At 43.8% G+C, this 20,650-nt stretch overlaps 1 protein-coding gene across 3 annotated transcripts in view; it reads left to right on the forward strand.

Moving 5' to 3' along the window:
• The first annotated feature begins 1,761 nt into the window (after positions 1–1,761).
• CHRM2 (cholinergic receptor muscarinic 2) overlaps positions 1,762–20,650 on the forward strand; it is a 107,627-nt gene continuing 88,738 nt past the window's right edge. For 2 of the 3 annotated variants that reach the window (XM_066362792.1, XM_066362790.1), the window contains exons 1-2: positions 1,762–1,998; positions 2,260–2,422. The gene's annotated coding sequence lies outside the window, so the exon portion shown is untranslated. Of the gene's footprint in view, positions 1,999–2,105; positions 2,124–2,259; positions 2,423–20,650 lie in introns of those variants that run through there. The other variant, XM_066362791.1, reaches the window with a different exon arrangement.

The following is a 20,650-nucleotide window of genomic DNA, read 5'->3' on the forward strand; positions in this document are numbered from 1 at the left end:
TTTTAGCTCTCATTGAGTCTCTGCTTTATTGCTCTTCCGGGAAGGGGAAGTCCTGTTGGTGAGAAGGCATCAATGAGATGAAAGAGCAAAATAACAACAGATTCTTGGGTGTTCCACTTCTCTATTGCCGGTCAGGAGTCCTTTGTCCTTTCTTTTTCTGCTGTGTGTGTGTGCACTCAGAAAGAGTCAAGCAACTCCACAGATTTATGGAGGTTTAGTAGACAGAATTATTGCTGTAAGGAAGAAAAATGTGGATTCATTTTCAAAAGAGAACCTAAAAGAGAAGAAATGACAAAATCAGATATTTAATGCAATGGACCAAATGCTGGGGGAGGCTGAGATCTAGACGGAACAGAGCTGTCTCGATTTTCTAAAAAGTATCTTAACATCTCCCACTGATGCCAGGACGTGAGGGTGTGGAGGAGGAAGGTAGAGCCACAGCCCTGTAATGCATTATTTCACGATGACTTTAATAAAAAAATTAAAAAATCAAGTCTGTGCCAAGTCCTGCTTGGTGTTAGCTCCGAGTTAACAGAAAGGACAGAAACTTTGAACTATGGGATTTCCATTAATTAACGAATTTATAGGCTGGATAATAAATGATCTTGATTGTCAACTGCTATATAGCTAGTGTTTCATACAAGAGTCTTTCCTTGGCAGTAAGATTATAAAGAACAATGACAGTGACCTTTGCTGTTCTCTGTGCTCTTTGACACTTAGTAAAGTCTTGGGCCTCGAGAATTGAACCGAATTTAATTAACTATATTAAACCAATGCATCTTTAACCTGCTCGTTGTCTGTGACGGAAAAGGGGGTGCATCTACTTTTGTGTTATTCAATTTCAGGTTGCAACTTCTTTTATTTCATTGCCAGAGGTGTGAGAGAGAAAGTGCAGCCTGTCTAACATGTCATACATGGATGTTATCTTCATAGACGCATACCTGTTCATAAAAGCAAGTCCTGTCCTCTCCTTTAACATTCTCATTGTGCCTTTATCAAATGGGTTAGCACCTAAAGATAATGAGTGCTCTTTGAGGGAATTTCTCATTAAAATGGGAGAAATAAAAACCTGAGGCTGATCTGAGCACAGGAAAAGTTTGCATTATAATTGTTTTACAGAGATCCCAAATTCCATGAAGCACCATAAATACTTTGCAATCGAATGCCTATTAGTTGAAAATATAGGCATCGACCCATGTTTAACACAGGGGGGAAAAATTACCTCTTCCTCTAACACATTTTTCAATGCCCCAAGAAAATACACAATCCATGAACAGCTTAGCACGATTACGTGTTTACAAAGCATCTTGGATTTATTGTAACATTTTCCCACCTGGAAAAACTGTGCTCAAGCATCTTTGGCAATCAAAAAGCAACATTGCATTCTTCCCAGTATGGCATGCTACTTTCCTGTACTTGCAGGAATGGGACTGGGTGGTGGTAACTGTGAAGGTTCTGATGGAGAAATTGCAGATGGGGAGCGGGGCTCTGGGGAGGGAGGTGGAGAGAAGCGGAAAGGAGCCCGGAGGAGAAGCTGTCATATTTGCTCAGAAGAACCGCCAAATCGGAGAGCAGAGACAATTTCATTGGAGGAGCGCCTTCCACAGCAATTAATCCTGTCATATTGCAAGAAAATTGTAAATGTTCTCTCCAGAAATTGTCCGCGCGTTGCAGCTAATGGAACAGAGACGCACAAACGGAGACCCACTTTCTTGCTAATACCAAAGGCTCAGGGTGCAGAAACCCGTTCCAGCGAGCGCGCGCGCGCACACGCACAGACACACACGCACACACAAGCCAGCCTGCGGCTTGGCCAGAGTCTTGCAACCGCAGATCTCACTAGGAAACAGCCACAGGCACCGAAGTAGGTGTTGCCGCTACTCTAATCACTACTTTCCCAAGCACTCTGGCGAAGAGATGAATCTCGCCGAGCTCGCCAGTCGATCCCGGGCTCAGTTCTGTCTTGTTCTCCAGACTCATCTGTTCCGGGAAAGCCAGGTTTGAAAGTCCCTTTGGCTTCTCCTTGGGCGGTTTGGTGTGGACAGTGAGGGCGCGTCAGTTTCACTTCAGTCTGAACCGCCAAGGGGTTGTTGACTCGCCAAGTGACTGGGGACCCATGTAAGGTGCGCGACTCCGGTCGCACGCGCCGGCACCCCACCGCTCTCGCCCGAGCCTTTGGGTCGGCTCTCTCCCCGCCTCCCCCGCCCCACCCCTTTGGGTGTCGCGGCACCAACTAATCTTTTCCTTTTCTTTCGCAAGATCAAGGGAGCAAGCGAGCCTGCGGCTGGTTTAGGACTCTGAGCCCTGCGCCGCTCGCGCCCTGGCGGGTCAGCCCCGAACCCGCGAAGGGCTCGTCGCTCCTGCCAGCCTGCACCAGGGAAACCACAGCCCGTGGCGGCAGCTGGAGCCAACCCAGCGGCAGGTAAGAGCTCCGTGCTGCCCTGCTCTCGGCTTGCCCGCGCCGGGGGCCCTGGCACAGCGGGCGCAGCGGGGTCCCCCCGGGAGCCGAGGGGTCGGGAAACGAGACGATGGTCCTCTGCAAGCGCAGATTCGCAGACGGAAACTTTGGCTGCCGGGGCGTGGAGGGCTGACGGCAGCGATGGCGGGTCTGGCAGGCAGGAGGAAACGAGGCACCGTGCGGGGCAGGGGTGTGATTCCGAGGGTCCGAGTCCCGCGCAAGGCGGAGGGCAGCCCGGGAGCTGCGCGGACCTGGCATCGCTCCCTCTTCCAACCCACCACCTTCCCGTCGTCACTCGACCACCTCCCCTCCTGCGACGCCGTCACGGAGAAGGCAAGGAGAGCTTCGCCCTCTCCTGCCCCTCACGCTCCTTCCTGCCTGGAGTCTGGCCACGTCTTCCAGACATTTTTGGTGGAGGCCTGGGTCACCCCGGCTCCACACTGCACCCCAGTTCCAAGACCAAGGGGCAGGGTATATCGGAATGAGTTAGTGGTCCCAGGACAGAGGAGGGGAAGCCTTCTGCAACCCCATCCCATTCAGCTCCGCACACAAGATCAGCTCCCCGCCTAGGCTTGGGGACCAGGTCTCACCCGGGAGCCCGCGAGGTCCCAGACCAGACCTGGACTTCGCCAACGACCCCTCTGGGTGGGCCTTGGGCCACCCAGGTGGGGCTCAGGTCGTAGGCAGGGGTCACTGCACTCCCAGTGTCTCTGGCAGTCCGCACCTGCGGACCTGGACAATCGCAAATAACTTAGAGCTCGCGGAAGCCGTGCGGTGCGTCTGAGCCCGCACACCAGTGGACCCCGTGCGGGTGGACCCCGCAGAAATTCCCGCTGTGAACCCTGCCGGGGCCCCTGGGGCGCCCCCAGTGGGATAGGAGGAGGCTCGCCCCGGGAGCTCTCAGAGGTGAAGACACCCCTCCGCCCGCCCCGGAATTACTGACACGGAGAGCCGCACACAGCCCTGCCTCCGGCCCCCCTCCAGTGTCCCCAGCTCTTTCTCTGCCCTCCTGACATTGCTGTCCTCGAGGCTACCTTGAGCCACCAAATCGCTGTAGGGAGTACGAGCCCAGGGCCGCTGTCTGTATGCGAACACCACCTGGGAGCGGAGACCCGGGAGGAGAGCAGGGCACGGAGACAGGCGCCTAGGACAAGCGGAGCTGCCCGCAGACGCTCACCTGAGCCGCCCTCGGGTGTCCTTATGTCAGTGCAGGGCCCCCGGCAGGTCTGTGACTGAGGCCACCAAGTGTTACAGGTCTGCCGGCTCAGGCGTGACCAGCCCCGCCAAAGCACAACGCCTGCAAGTCCTCAAGCTCCAGGGTCCCCCACGTTGACTTTCTAGTGCATGTACATGTTCTCTTTATTCGGTTTGTGTTGCTTTCCTTGCTCTTTTTCTCAGCGCTGGGTGGCAGTGGGTACCTGGCAGCCAGCCGTGTGTCCCCCAGGACACGCAGCCAGCAAGACAAGCACATGTCCCCGCGCTCCGCCACGCAGCCCTGGCTGGACAGCGTCGAGGCTGCGGCCAGGGCCACAGTCAGGGTCATGGCCATGGTCTGGGCACCACAGAGACCCGGGCTGAAGAGAACCAAGTCTACTCAGACTCCAGAGAAACCCTGGGGCGACAGAAAGGCTTGAGAAAAACTAGAATTTGGATTGGGGGTGGGATGGGGGAAGCTTTGGAGGAGGGGGGGAGATGCTGTCAGTTCCACCAGGCCTAGGCTAGAGCCCACCCTCAGGGGGCAGCCTGTCTCCAGCCACTCAGGGATGACCAGATGGCTGGCTCCTGGGGTGGATGTCACCCACTTCTCTCCCAGCCATTCTGCTTTACCAGAATGGAGAGGGCTCTGGAAGTGAGGTAGCTCTTCATCTCCTGATCCTCAACCCTGCAGAGGCCCTGCGCTGCTATTTTGTTGGCCATCTGTATGAATGTATACATTGTATTGATTGTATTGAAAAGCATGTGGCAGGAGATGTGTACATACCTAGTGCATTTTCATTGCTAAGCAAATAAGGATGATGTTTCACTTGTTTCACTTTAAACACTACAAACAGGTGTGTGTGTGTGTGTGTGTGTGAGAGAGAGAGAGAGAGAGAGAGAGAGAGAGATCGATCTTTGGGGCTATAACCACAAGGGCACTGATAATCATAGAAGTAAAGTAAACCGGCTATTTTGGCCAAGAGGCAGTTTCACACTGGGAGCTGTTATTAGGCTGCAATTCGGAAAGTGGACTTTGGAGACTTTTGTCAAATGAACGGAAGAATTTTGTGCTGACAGTGTTGCAGCTTTGCAGGATTTGGCAGCTAAGATCTCAAGAAGCACAAGTTAATGCCAGATGAACTTTTACTGTCATCACTATTATTAGTAACGTGCTCCGGTGCCGGTCGAGATAAGGACATTCTTTTGACTCTGTATGCTTGACTGGGTTAAACAGTTAAGCCAGAGAAAACTGGAAAATAAAACTTGAGCCCCAAAAGGTGTAGAAATCCCAGCCAAGTCTGCTTACTGTTTTAAAATCAGAACGAAGGTGGGAGGGAGGAGAGTCCCAGGAACCAAAATTCAGGGTGGGCTTCCTGACAGATGTTTGGTTTTCTTTACAAAGATATAGGTGTGTTTATGTAAGTGTGACTGCTGGTGTCTGGAGTTGGATTTGAACATCTTTATCGTGGTTCAAGTTCAAGAGAACCCAAAGAGTGTGTTTGCAGTTCTCAAATGATTGCAGGGATAGAGGTGGCAGGGACTAGCCGTCAAACAATAGGTAAAAGTCCCTTTCAAATGGTCCCCACAGTCTCTCAACTTTGGGCATTTAATGTGCTGTCTTCACATTTAAAAAACTACGTTGCTCCAAATGGGAAGCTACGCCTGCCTTTCTTTACCCAGATAACCCCAAACTGCAGGCAGGTGGCTGTACATTCAGTGGCAATTTTCTAAGTCCAGCTCCAGGGCAGCCAGCCCCCAGGTTCAAGGGCACAGAAGGGAGAGGGGCAGGTGGCAGAGGCAGGAAATAACCCAGCAGTTTGCACCCACTTCAGGGGAGGAAGATAGGTGAGCAGATTAGAAGGCCTGTGCCTCTCTGATCCCCAGCAGCCAACAAAGTTGAAGCAAGTGCAATAGGTGGAGAGGGGCAGTAGAATAAAGGGAAATGGAGAGGAAATGGAAGAAAGAGAGAAAAAAGGGTGGGAACCTGCGAGTGTACCATTAACAGCCACAAGTGCTGGGATCAGCCTCCATCACTGGCTTCATTCCTGGTCTGGGGTACACCCGGGGGGAAATACCTATCGTAGTTGTCTGCACCTGACCCCTGAAACCCTACTCTTAGTCTTTCTTCCCTTTACTCAGTAGGACCAAGAGCTTGAGAGAAATATTTTGTTAGCGGGTTCCCCTGAAGGACCGGTTTTCTTCATTTAAACTTATGTTTCAAGTGATCAGGCATTTGGTGATGTGGATTCTGTGTGTGAGTTTCCTCAGTGGATGCTTATATAGCAAACATTGTCAATGTCTTTTTTGTGGCTGTCAGTCCCTGTCACCTGCCCGCCCCCTTTGTCTACCTTTGGTTCATGGAGCAGGTGTTGGGACCGCTTTGATTAAAGGGTATCAGAGCAAGGGTGGTGACTGCACACCCCCAAGCTCAGCCGGGGCATGTGGTGGTGATGGTGGTGGTAATTTTAGTCGTGTGTATTTTGTGGGGTGCAAAGGAAACAGGTCATTTCCCCTTAGAAATGCATTTTCAAGGAATGTGTCCCAAGTCCGCAGCCCTGTCCCAAGCACCTTTCCATGTATTACATTATCTGTTCTGTGGGCACTCTGTTCCTACTGCTTAAGACAGTGCCTGGCTCATCCCAGGAGGCTAGGAAGTATTCATCAAATGCGTGAATGGGTGAATCAGTTTCCTCATTTTTTCACTGCAACAATTCTATGAAGTGGATGCTATCTTCCCCAATTTTACAAATGAGAAAACCAGAGTTCAGAAGGCCAAATAGTGGCCCCAAATAACACAGCTAGTCAGTGGCAGCCTCTGGGATTCAGACACAAGCCTGTTGGACTTGGACTTTAGTCTGTCTGCTGTTGTGCTGATTGGTTCTATGAGTTGTTGTAGCCCTGTTTATGTTTGGGAAATCCAAACAGTGGTGTTCAGAGTTCCACAATGTCCTCCCACTCCTTGTAATTCAATTCTGCCTCTCTGGTTGGATCGCAAGGCCTTAAGTAAGGAGCATTCAGAGCCAGCTAGATTCTTAGTTGGCACAACATGTTTGTCTGGATTAATCAGCGATTGTCTCTGGCGGAGGAAAATGAGGGCACCAAAACTGCCTGATGTTTTGGCAGATGCTATTTGTACCTATAGCTCTACTGAGATTTTCTTTGGTGCAAAAGGATGAAAGAGAATTTTGATGTCTTCCAGTTTAACTCATTATACGTGTTACTGGGGTGGCGGGTGGGGCTTTTCCAACGTGATGCTTAACCAGGAACTGCAAATCTCCCAACTGCCAGCCCAGCCATCTCTTCATTTTGCCATTCTGAATGTGTTCCTCTTCCTTTACTAAGATTACTGGTGCTTAAGGGTCTGAATTTCAAGGGCAGTTTTTAATTTTAGTGAGAATTTATTATCTGCCTTTGCTTTGAAAGGCATAATGTGACTCTAGAAAACTATTATTAGCGAAGAGTAAGGTAGGTTCTGGCTGGTTCGCCTCCTTCCACAGTTTCTATATTCTTGTATTATTTCATTTCATTTCCCTTTTCTCCCCTCCACATGTTCAAGATCCTTCTTTTATACTGTGACCTAAATATATGATCATCTTAACTGGTGCTGTTACCATGGTAATGTTTCATGGTGTATAAGGGTACCCACTAAAGAATCAGTTTCTTTCATTAGCAATGGAATTCCTTCTCTGTCTCCCTCTCTCCCAAATCCAGGCTTCCACTGAATGATGCCCTCTGGTGTTCAGCAACAGGAAGCACATTACTTTGAATAGGGCAAGAACATCATTTTTGAAGCTCTGAATTTGTTATAATGTGAAATGGATAAATGCAAGAAGACTTTTAATTAGTATATTTTTAAGAAAAGAGCCTCGTAGAAGACATTCATTTCCTGAGCATATTAAGTGTTGTTTGTGGTGTAGAATTCTAGAAATTATGAGAAAGTGGGGATATTTATACCCTTAGTTATTTAACATTTTTGTGAAAATATTTCTATAGCAGACAAAGAGATTCTATTGAGATATTTCTGGAAGAAGACTCTAATGGAAGTTTCTATATGTTTACATCTTTAAAACTTCAAGTGAAGGTTTTTTGTCTTTAGAATGGGAATGTTGTTCTATCTCCTATATTTTATGTAAAATATAATTTTACATTATATTACATATGTTGTTGTTTTCTTATGGGAGAAATTTAGATGTTTATATTATGGTGTGAGCAGTAATATCAATCAGCTCATTATTATCAATCACAAATTACATGACAAATTGGAAGTAAAGTTGATATATACTTTAAATATGTCTTCTTTCTTCCTCGCTACAAATTCTGCTCTCAACATCTAATGATATTATCAAATCAGACCTGCCTCTGAGGCTTGTCTAGAATTCATCCCCCCCCACACACACATTTTTTTCAGATCTGTAGCATTGCTCACATGAACAAGCACCAGAGCCTTGGGTTTGGTTCTGGTCCCCCACCTCCCGTCTCTCCCTAGTGCAGTCTCTGGCTCCCCCTGCCAGAATGACCTTTCAGAAATGCAAAGCTGAATGTGCATTCTCTTATTAAAAGTTCTTCACTGTTTCTCAACTAAGATAAACTCTAACATCAGGCCTGTGTTGGATCTTCCATAACTGATCAAAGCCTCTTTGCCATGCTGGATCTCCATCAACCATTTCTTCATTTCCCTTACTGCACAATAATAACAATACATATAAACGGCTTAGGGTAATGACTGGTGCAGAGCATTTACAAAATAAATATTATCCAACACATTTTATTTTTCTCTTTATCCTCCTGTTCTTCCTCACTGCCCTCTTCATCTAATTTATTATTAGTATGATACTAATAACCACTGATAAACACCATGCTTATACTAGCCATGACCCTGAGATATTTCTGGGAAGCTGTGGACACGATTCCAAAGTTCTTCTGTATTCTTTCCTATCTAGTGTCCTGTCTAGATTTTCATTAGTCATCTAGCTGGACCAAGCACGTGGCCTGATTCCTCTTCCTCTCTCCCAGCCCTGGTGGAGGGGGTGCATGAGAATGAAGGAATTGTCTGAAATGTGGACGGGGATACATTTTGCTGCTACTGTTGCAAAATGTTTATGCACTATGATGATCCCCAGTCACTGATACAACACAATATCTCCTCCAGGAATAGGAAAGTGATAACAATGTTTCCTGATGTTATTGTCCGCCCTTGGTCATGAAGATAATTCTTCCCCTTTAATAAAGCAAAGAAGCTTTTGCTTACCTCCCCAGCTCTGCCAAGCCAATAAACAAGATGGAATAATATGGGAAGATGAGCCCATTATTTCTTGATTATTTAATTAACTACTAAGGGGCTCTTCAGGAGGAGTGAGATGGGGAGCTTAAAAATTACCTGAAGGCTAATTTTCCCCACTCTTCATAAAAACCAAGCATGAAGTAATTTGACGGGTGGAAGGAAGAACATGTATTTCACACACCATTTCATATTGCTGATCGCGATGACGATTTTCTAATACTTTGTGCCTTCCTTGGCACTGCTCCAGAGAGAAGAGGCTTCTACCATAGAACCAGCTCGAGAATAGAAAACAATAGGTAAACTCTACTCAATTATGTTCTTTGGAGGGTTTCAGGGCATTTGGTTTCATTTTAGGCAAATGATCAAGAACTGCCCCAAAGCTAGAGTGTTCCCTGCCTGCTGCTTTCTTGTTTCATCCTCAAAATTGCTTTTCTATCAGATTTTATCAGTGGAGTGGGAATCTATGTCTTCACAAGTAAACCTAATATTACAGATCCTTTTGCTCCCTTTGATTTGTGTTCTGGGAGTATTGTAGGTGAGGGAGTAGTGGGTGAGGTAGGTTTAATTTTTCTTGTCTCTGGATAAGGGGTGCCACTCAAAGGTAAACAAGGAGTCACAATTTTGCTTTTATTTTAAACTGAGCATGACTGGATATTTTCCATGACTGCATATGTTCATTCACATTAGAGAAAACTTCAGAATTTTGGATGACATGCTCTTCTGTGACAATGATGACAAGAAAAACAACGAAGCAGCCACCGCCCTTTTTTGAGCGTCTACCTAAGTTTAGGACCCATGTCGTTTCTTTATATATATTATTTCTCTACCCCAAGTCAACACTATATGGTAGATATTTGTTATCTTTTCTCATAAGTATAGAAATCGGTGCTCGGTGACACTAAACCGCTTATTCCGAGACCAAGAGTGTGTTATGTTGCTTTGGCCATCAGTCTGAAGTCTAACCGCAAAGTTACGTTTTAAAATGTTTTGGGTTTTGTTAGTTTTGTTTTATTCTTCCATAAGCAGTTTCTGTACAAGAATAGCCCATTGTATTATTAGATATTGAATTCCAAGAAAGCCAAGAAAAAAGAGAGAGGAAAGAGAGAAAAAGAGAAGCATGTCACACTTTGGGTCAGTGCTCAGAAAACAGAACCAGGAAAACAGTTTGTGTTAGCGGATTCCGTTTCAGGTAAGACTGAGAGTCTGTCTTGACTGCTCACCTGGCTTAGTCTAATTACAGCCTTTGCATTGGAAGATGCTTGCTCCTTCGGAGTCCCTGGGAGCTCTTTCTAGAGGCCCAGGGGGCAGGAGTCTCAGTACAGCTTCCAGCTACGGAAATTCTGAGGCATAGAATAAGATTTTGTGAATATTTCTAAAACGTATATATGCTGGAACATTTCTGCTGACTATAAAAATACTATGCGTTAGGAAATATATTATCTGATCGCCTCTATTTTATATCATTCTATTTCCTTTCTCTGCAAAAACAGTTGCCATTACTTAACACTAACTCCTGCATTGCAGACATAAAACAAAAGGCCAAAGGAGCTAATTATTCTGAGGGATGAACCACCAGGAGGTCAATTTCACTCCTGTTTAAATGTCCACTGTCATTTCTATTTGTTTGTGTCCCAAGTCACCCAAGAATCATTAGTGTCTATTGATAAGTGCTTATACCAGCTAATTTTTTTTTACATTTAATTGAAATTTCATCCTTTTACATTTCAATATCAGTCAATAGTTTTATATGCTGACACTTTTAATCAAAGACGATCTTTCACAAGGGAGCCACAATAGGGCCCTAATTAATTAAAGTGGTAATGACACCTCACCCTCGCAGTTTGTTAGTTACATAACACATTCTTCAGGCAGTTCACGTCCTCGGCATTCCTCTTTAAATCTCCCCCCACTTGTAACAAGATTCTTTGGCTTCTCTCTCCATAAGAATTGACCAAAAATTCAAATTATTTTTATTGTCAAGCAGGGGTAGAGAAAAGAGGTCAGATTATTTTCCTAGCAAGTTTCCCTAGTCAGACAAAATAAAATGCCATCATTCTATCATCGAAATGTTCAGATAGAATCCCCGGGGTCGTCTTCATGGAAGAGAGGTTGTCAAATGTCTCCTCTTTGATGTTCACGGGCTTATTTTAGCTTCTTTATCTCAATGAGAGTTCCCATGGTCCGTTCCTCTCGGATCTTCCTTCTGTTTCTCAATCCTCAGCTCCTTAATTGCCCCTGCCTCTGCAGCCCTTTTTATGTCTAAGGTTTGTTATATTGTCCCTCTGGTTTAGTCCCATTATTTTATAGACATGGAATCTAGAGATTTGGCTATAATTGGCAGCCTCAGCTCTCTTCTCCTTTAATAGATAACGCTCTAATTCCTGTATTTCAGCAACTCTTGGTGTGAGATACATTTTCAGAAATAATTGACGGTGACTAACTCCGTGAGCTGATTTCCCTAAGACAGAAATGTCAGATCACTGAAATCGCTACACCATACGTTGGTCAGATTTTCTAAAGGCCATGCTCCTTGTTTGCTGTGTGTCTTGTTTGTTCCACTGGCAGCAAATAATCAAGTATTTATTTTCATCCAAACTCCCCTGTGCTCTTATTTTTCTTTTCCAATATAATTGAAAATAAAGACATAGCAATAGCTTAATTATCTAAAACTCGAATTTTTTTCCCCCATGACTATGTTTAATTATTGAACGATAAGTTCTTTGCTGCATTAGTTTTTTTTTTTTTTTAATAGACTATTTTTTGGAGTAGTTTTAGGTTCACAGAAAATGGCATAGAAAGTTCCCAGGTACCCCTTCCCTCCATACACAAACAGCCTCCCCACACTATCAACTTCCTGCACCAGGGCGCTACCTGTGTTGCAATGAATGGACCTACACGTACACATCATGGGCACCTCTAGTTCATAGTTTACGTTAGTGTTCCCCCTTTGTGTTGTATGCCCTATGGGTTTGGATAAATGTGTAGACATATGTCCACCATTATAGCATCACAAAGAGTGGTTCTATTGCTCTAAAAAAATCATCTGTGTTACCCTATTTATTCCTCCCACCCTTCCCCCTAACCTTTGGCAACAACTCATCATTTTTCTCTCTTAACAATTTAGCCTTTTCCAGAACGCAAGATAATTGGAATCATACAGTATGTAGCCTTTTCAAATTGGCTTCTTCCACTTAGTAATATGCATTTAGCTTTCCTCCATGTCTTTTCATAGCTTGGGAGCTCATTTCTTTTTATTGCTGAATAATATTTCATTGTGTTAGTTTTTTGTTTTGTTTTTGTCTTTGTTTCTGTTTTTGTTTTTGTTTTGGGGGGTCCTTTGGTAGTTTTTTGAAGTGAGAAGCAGGGATGCAGAGAGACAAATTGCCACATGTGCCCGACCAGGATCCACCCGGCATGCCCCCTAGGGGGCGATGCTCTACCCATCTGGGCTGTTGCTCTATTGCAACTGGAACCATTCTAGTGCCTGAGGTGGAGGTCATGGAGCCATCTTCAGCACCCAGGCTGACTTTGGAGCCCTGGCTGTGGGAGGGGAAGAGAGAGACAGAGAGGAAGGAGAGGGGGAAGGGTGGAGAAGCAGATGGGCGCTTCTCCTGTGTGCCCTGACCGGGAATTGAACCTGGGACTTCCACATGCTGGGCAAACCAACCAGGGCTCATTGCATTAGTTTTTGATGTGGTTTTTTTGTTTTTGATATTTTCATTACATTGGTAAATGTTTTCCCTTACTTTTTGACAGTAAATTCTAGCTATTTATTAAAGAAATTTTTTTCATTTCATCATGTATACTCTATTATTTTATTCTTGTCCAGTATTTAATTTTTTTCTAATCCTACATGTCTGTTTTCTTAAAATCTGAAACTTTTCCATCATAGCCACATAATTCGTTTGTTCTGAATATTTGAGTTCTATCTCTCTTTTTCCTTTAAACCACTTTGCTATACATCTGAAACAAAATACAGAATACTATTGAATGTAAAGTGTAATTGAAAATTTTTAAAATAAAGAATATTTCTTTGGAGACAATTGTACCATTATCAATTTACCTTTAGTTCCTTCAATGTCATAGATTCAAGAATTTAGTGAAGTGTTCAACATCATGTCATTTGACACTTAAATTTGGCAGCAAAGACTGTGACCAAGAAATAGTAGTGAGTTGTCCTGTAAGTGACAGTAACTTGAGGTGATAGAGCCAGGATTTGTGGTTAAATATTCTGATGTATAACCTATTGTCAATTTTATGTTCCACACAATTATTTTTAATCCTGAAGCTTAATACCTTCTCAGAAAGATCTGAGCTAAGCAAAACAAAACAAAGGTTATGTTATTATTTCTCATTTGGGTGGGACATCTGTTTCTGTCTCCTTCTCCCCTCTTTCGTGTTCCTGATGTTTTACTGAGGGGTCTTGTGGTTTCGTGATGAGATTTTGTTGGAAAGGCTGAGATTTGAACAAATCACACAATGTATTTTTCTCTGAAGATGTATGACAATTTTTAAAAAGCTGAGGGAAGTATGATGGGTGGTCTTTTAAAAAATAAAATTAAAGTCCCCTTTCTTCTCCTTCATCATTTCATGAGGTCATTTAGAAATTCTGTTGTACCATCTCCTGCCAAATGGGCAAAAATTGTCCATGCAGCCTCTTTAGATTAAGGAAAAGGGACAAGCTGGGAAGCTGTAGTTTGATGTCACCTCTCCCAGTCCTGTAACTGTTTTTTTTTTTCTCCCAAAAAGCAGATGACTTCATCTTGAAGTCCCGGTCACCATAAGTGTAATCAGCTTGGCAACCAAGATCTTCCAAATGAAATGTTCATTTTTCTTTTAGTTGTCTTTTTGCTTTGTGTTATATCATAAGAAAGTGAAAAGGAGAAGCAATTGGTAGTGAGCTGAGGAATTGGTGTCGTCTGGGACACTGGGCATTTCATGGTCCAGAGAAAGTCACAGGGGGGTGACAGAATGCTCTTTCAGACCACTGTCACTCACACAGGAACTTGATGTGCTCCTGGGGAATGTTGGAAAGGCATTTGCAAAGCTATTTTAAGAGGTGTTGGGAACTGAGGGAGGACAAAGAAATATAGGGGAACCTGCCAGATGCCTTGTTTGTAAATACTGTATTCTCTTTAGGGACTTTTTAGTGACAAACATCAAAGGATGTTTTGCCAGGAAATAAAGCTGCTTATCTTGCCTCACTAGAGGGCAATTTTACACTCAATGAAAACCTAAAATTAAAATGGGAATGTGTCAACCAGAGTAGGCAGGAAGTTGTTTTGTTTGTTTGTTTGTTTTGTTTTTTGTATGTTTTGTGTTTCTCTGATGTGAGCTCCCCAAGCTGACCAATGACCTGGCACCATGAGTTGGTACCCGTAAGCAATTCATCACAAGACAAACGGGACTTGGTTGTTAGATAGAAACTGTATCTAAGGAGACTGAAGGCTAAGTTGACTCCACCTGTTTAGACAATGATTCACTCATCTTCATAGAGGTTCAAATAAAAAGATTTGGGCAAGAATGACAATCCTTCATTGGCAGATTGTATCACATTCATGATGGAGAAAAGGGACAAGGAAATCAGATCCCAGTGTTTCCCACAGTTTTTGTCTATGGAACCCCTATAGATTCCCTGGGGAGATGAGACAGAGCTTGCTTGCACACTGAGCAGGACTGGGGGACACCCTTCAATATCACCCCCATCAAAACAGAGCTGAAATTCCAGAGAGACCACCTACATACATATGAAGGGGACAATATTCATATTTAAAACTGAGAAAAAAAGAATCCATCCCTCACATCAGGATCATCCTCACTTCATTCTGTTTCCCTGCAGCATGTGGTCAGTTTTTAGATCGACAGCACACGTAAGTGTTTTACAAGGGACAGACACTGTTACACCGGAAGTATTTGTTTATTCATTTATCCTTCAACAGTTATTGCTGAAAAATTAGGTGCAGCTGGGTCTCTGCTGGACACCTCGGATACAGGGTGATGATGTTCATTAATCATAATGCCAGTCCTTACAGTGTGTCCTGAGAGATAAGGAGAGGGGTAAACAATGACACACAATGTCCAGCGGTGGTGATAGAGGTGTTAGGACTCCTGCAATCACAGAGGAGAAGGGGGACTCACCTAGCTGAAGCTTGGTTTCACAGAACATTTAAAGAGAGAGGCGGGGTTTTGCTGGGTGAATGGGGATGCCTTCATCAGCTTGGGGTCCTGTAGCAAGTACGCCATAGACCAGATGGCTTCATCAACAAACATCATAATTGAATACTTACTATATGCATGTTATTTTGTTGATACAAACATATGCAAAACCATTCTAACTATAGGTGTGCATGAGATACGAAGAGAATAACTGTACTATACCTTATCAAGGAATGACTATCACGGCAGAGTAAAAAAAAATATCAAAATGTGTAAAGTACACATGGAGAGGCACCATAAATAGAATAGCATGGGTCTGAACAAAACAAATGACCTCATATTTGTGTGTGACTTTCGTGTTCTCAAAGCTCATCATTGCATTGTTTTAGAGCAGGGATCGGGGCCAAGGACATACAGCCTTCAACCTGTTTCTACGTGGTCTTTAGCCAAGAATGTTTTTTGCATTATTAAAAGGTTGTTAAAACAAAAACAAAAAAACCCGTAGTGATATGCGGGTAGAACATACTAGAAATTTCTATCTGCTAATTGTAATATGTTCCTGCTCTTGTTTTACATTCCTCTGGTGCCCTCAATTTATGTATTTTTCATCTTTTTTATTACACATCTTAGAAACCATCTCAATCTCTTGAGACCCAGGTGTATAAATACTGGAAATGAAAAAAATTTTAGAAAAAGGAAAAGCACACACAGTAGAGACCAAATGTGCCCTTCTGCGTTTATCATATTTACTCTTTGGTGCTTTAAAAAGGGTTTCCTGGCCCCTTTTCTTGGAAGGAGCTTCACAGGTGCCTATAGTACTTCTCCAAGGATAACTAGTTCTATGTTATGAAATGGAGGCCAGAGGTGGGGAGCGCCGTGTCCTGCTTGCGTGGGGTTCGGGTTAAGGAAACCTGACTTGCTGTGTTGGCTCTGACAGGCTCTATATTCCATTGTCCATAAATGTACCTCATGGATCAGGTGTCCCAGTTTGGGTTTCATAACACACATCCGTCGTCTCTTCATCTTGGTGCTCAAGTCCTACTTTGTTGAAGTCATATTCATCAGTTAGTTGATAATGACTTCAAACAAACACTACTTAAAAATTTTTTTTTTTACAATTTATCAGGTATATCAGAGCCATCACCTCATTTCCTTTTTTGCAAACACTCCAAAAGGTTGATAATAACAAATTAAGGAATTTCGGAATCGGCAGTCTCCGGTGGCTTGTCCAGGGTGATCCAGCTTGGAGGAAGATTCAGAACACCCAACTCCTGCCCGGTGGCATTTTCCATCCTTCCTCATGGAACACCTACTGTGTCCTTGCCAGGAATGCCCTTGAGGATGTAACAAAAGTCAACTGAAAACTCGCCTCTGATAAATCCTCTAAGTGGGTTATAGAGAGGTCAATTAAGAATGATGGGTCCCCATTTTTTCTCTTGAATCAACTCACCCTCAATGAACAGGGAATTCATTGTAGAACTCAAAACTTCACTGACCCTGCCTCATAAGAAGGAGTCTGTTTGCCTCCCAAGGAAACCAAGTCTCCACTCTGGGGAGGCAAGGAAGTCTCTGATGTTTGATCTTGATCTCTGTGAAGCAGTTCCCCTCTATGGGGCACTTAGTATATATATTAAATAATATATATATTTAAATATATATATGTATTAAATTTTACTTGGAAATAGATCTGACTGTGGCCCTATTTCACATTTGAAGAAAAAAGTATAGGAAGGAAAATTTCCATGTTTGGGCGGTGCTCTGCTGACCATCATTGATTCACTGATATAACCCCAGCTTGGGAATTTGGGGGAAAGAAGATTTGGAAGACAGCAACCTATAGGATTTGAAAATCTTCTGGGTGGAGCCTAAGGCATCCCTAGGGAACCTTGAGGAGAGTCTCTAGGACTCCCTGATAGATGCAGTCCCTCAGGGCTGAATTAGGCTGAACAATCTCCATTTCCTGTTCCTTCCTTGTCATGGCTCTGCCGGCCATGTTGCTTTGTTCTGTTGTCTTTCAATAATTGACTTAACTATGTGCTGCCATCTCCCATGGAGAACTAGAACATCATCAGGTTGTAGCTTTGTCCCTGGGTCCCCAATATGAAACCTAAGAAAGGCTTTACTTAGAATAAATAGGCCCTGGCCGGTTGGCTCAGCAGTAGAGCGTCGGCCTAGCGTGCGGAGGACCCGGGTTCAATTCCCGGCCAGGGCACACAGGAGAAGTGCCCATTTGCTTCTCCACCCCTCCGCCGTGCTTTCCTCTCTGTCTCTCTCTTCCCCTCCCGCAGCCAAGGCTCCATTGGAGCAAAGATGGCCCGGGCGCTGGGGATGGCTCTGTGGCCTCTGCCTCAGGCGCTAGAGTGGCTCTGGTCGCAACATGGCGACGCCCAGGATGGGCAGAGCATCGCCCCCTGGTGGGCAGAGCGTCGCCCCCTGGTGGGCGTGCCGGGTGGATCCCTGTCGGGCACATGCGGGAGTCTGTCTGACTGTCTCTCCCTGTTTCCAGCTTCAGAAAAATGAAAAAAAAAAAAAAGAATAAATAGGAGTTGGATCTCCCCTTTCCCTGTGATGTACACATCTACACTGTCATGCCCATGCCTGCCCCCCAGAACAGCAGTGGTGTGACACCTCTGAGAACCCTCCTGGTTTAATCCTTGCTTCAGCCTTAAGTGAAATGTTGACCTGTGGTGTTGGAAGGTATGGGAATTCAGTGAGAAATATTTTAATAGGTTTTCAGAAAGAAATTACATATAGGAGTAAGAATAATGTTTTTCAAGTCACACCAATCATCCATCCTGGGTCTCCAGGGCAAAAGGTCTCTCTGCTAGGGATTAAATTTTGAGATATAAGGAACCAGCCTTTCCTCCTCTGACTGTTTGTTTATTGATGAGCCCCATGCCTCCCAGTTTCTCTTAATTTAAAATGGGACTACGATCTGTTTTATTTCCTCCAATGGGAAAATCATAAGTATAGTTATTCTTGTTAATAAAGTGACTTGGGAGCTTCAAAGAAATGTTGATGTGATTATTCCAATTAAAACTGATCACCTATTCAAGAAAAGAGCACTTCTGTCTCATAGCCCAATTTGCGCTGTCCTCGTTTCCTTCCTTCGGAACGGTTGCTCTGGAATATCTTTACAATATTCAGTACTGACAGGGAGAGGTGTTCTAGGAGAACCACTGGCGGTGTGAGGTTGCGTGTTCAGTTGTCACTGAATTCCAGCCCTCGGCAGGCAGCTATGCATGTTCCAGGCAGCACTTTTTTTTACACAAAGGTGACTTGATCTTGAAGCATGCCTCACTCTTCTTGAACTAAGGAAGGCAATAAGCACTTTATACCTGATGAATATATCCTGTTTTCACGTTTATTTTTGCATCTCTTGCTCCCTGTACAATCCTGAGGTTGGTGTTATTACTGATTTCCAGGTGAGGAATGTGTGTATTGAAGAGTAGGTCCAATCTCAACTTTAGGTATACGACAGAATCAGAAAACAAAGCAATTTTCCCAAATCAACATGCAACACAGCCTTTTCCATAACGGCGGCCCGTAGGACATCATATAACCCTGCAGCCTCTTCATTTCTATGATGGATTAAACCAATACCTGTGCTTCTGACTTCATACGCTTATTCAAGAGGCAGGAAAAATACATGTGGAAATGTTTTGCAAACACTTAAAGTGCTATGCAGATGGGTGTATTAAAATGATTATTACCATTTACAATAACTTAGATTGAGATGAAGCCTCCAACAATTTTTTTTTTATTTGGTTTGTTTAGCTATGGAGTATGGCTAGACAGATGTTATTTTTTTTTTAATAGGGTGACCATATCTTTAAATTATGTTTCTTGTCTTGTTAGACTGACTTAGCTGTAACTGTTGGACCCAGTGATAGTTCACAAACATAAAGCAGGTATGACCCCTGGGCCACCTTCTCAGCTGACGAGGATTGGCCAGTGAGGAATAAGAAATTCTCCCTGCTCTGCTATACCTTATATCCAGATATTCCTGATTGTTTTCTATCAAAGCCCGGCGTGCACTGTAGAATTAGTTGGTAGGTATCTCTTTTTTTCCTAACCTGGGGTCATAGGTTAAAATTATGGTCAAATTTTCAAGGAAATTCCTTTAAAACTGAGACAATATATTCCCAGTCTTGAGGGGAGTTAAGAAATGTTTTGTTTACACTTAAATATAATTTCTGGATGTTCTGATGTATATCTTGCTGAGATGCATGGGAAAGACGGAGATAACAGAAGTGTAATCTGAGGGCAGATGTGGGCACAGAGAATCAGAACCCTGAGGTCACCACAGGGCTCTTTCATGTCACTGCCTCTAACACAAGGCAATGTATCACTGTATGTGCACAGCTAAGAACAACTATTGCTATTGATCAGAAGATTCTGAGAAAATAAAAAGAAGCTTCTGAAGAGTATATTTTGTGACCATTAGCTACCTTTCAAATTAAGTAGTTTTCCTTTGCAGAATCCCCAAAGGAGGTCCAGTCTCAAAAAAGAAAATTATCATGTTCTGCAGTAGTGAGAACTTGTGAGTCAGAAGCAGAAAGAAACACTCTGTCTATCAGGGTGTTCTAGGGGAAAGCCCAGAGGACCGCCTTCATTCTGACAGCCAGAAACCATGGGTTTGGCTCTATTGAGTAATAGAACCTTCCAGCCTGACTCCGTGCGCCTGAAAGACTATGACAGATGTCTCTATTCAAAGACACCGTTTATAGTAACTAAGGCTGCCCCTCATTGAGTATATCTTAAGGTCCAATTGCTTTATATATATATTATATATAATATACATATTAAGGTAACATATACATATATTATATTATCTATTACCTTAGTCAGTCTTCACCAAAACCTGCAGGATAAATTCCACCTCTGTTTTACAGATTAGGAAAATGAAATCACAGAGCCAGTCAGAGCTGGAGCTAGGATTCAAATGCAAGTTAGTGTCTTTGTCTCTACATCATCTTATCATCCTCAGGAGTGGTCACAGACAGGGCCAGGAGCATTTAAGGAAAAGAGATTCTGGGAAGGACACAGAAAATGTCAAGCTGCTGGAAGTCACTACAGGGACACAGTTGCTTGACTTTCCCTCTAGACTTGTTGTCCTCTTCAACCCTCACCATTCTTTTCAGCACTCCCCACTTTTCTGTGTAGACTTGGCTGTTCTTTGATACTACATTTATAACACTGAAAGGGATACTAAGAAATTAGTATTTGTGTTCCTGCTACCCAGAGCCATTTACTCTTTCTACTGAAGTGAAAGATACAGAACATAAAACTTACCATTTGAAAACGTACAGTTCAGTGGCATTAAATACATCCACATCACTGTGCAACCATTACCATCATTCATTTCCAAAACTTTCCTCATCTTGAACTGACACTCTGTACCCATTAAACAATGACACCCCCTTTTCTTCTTCCGCAGCTCCTGCAGACACCATTCTGCATTTCTTATTTCTTTTTTCCATAGGCTCCTGACACTGTGACAGTTTCCCAAATTTTCCTGGTTTCTGATGGCTTGAACATCTTTGAGGAGTCCTGGT

Source organism: Saccopteryx leptura, chromosome 2 (assembly GCF_036850995.1).
Source record: "Saccopteryx leptura isolate mSacLep1 chromosome 2, mSacLep1_pri_phased_curated, whole genome shotgun sequence".
Classification (NCBI taxonomy): domain Eukaryota; kingdom Metazoa; phylum Chordata; class Mammalia; order Chiroptera; family Emballonuridae; genus Saccopteryx; species Saccopteryx leptura.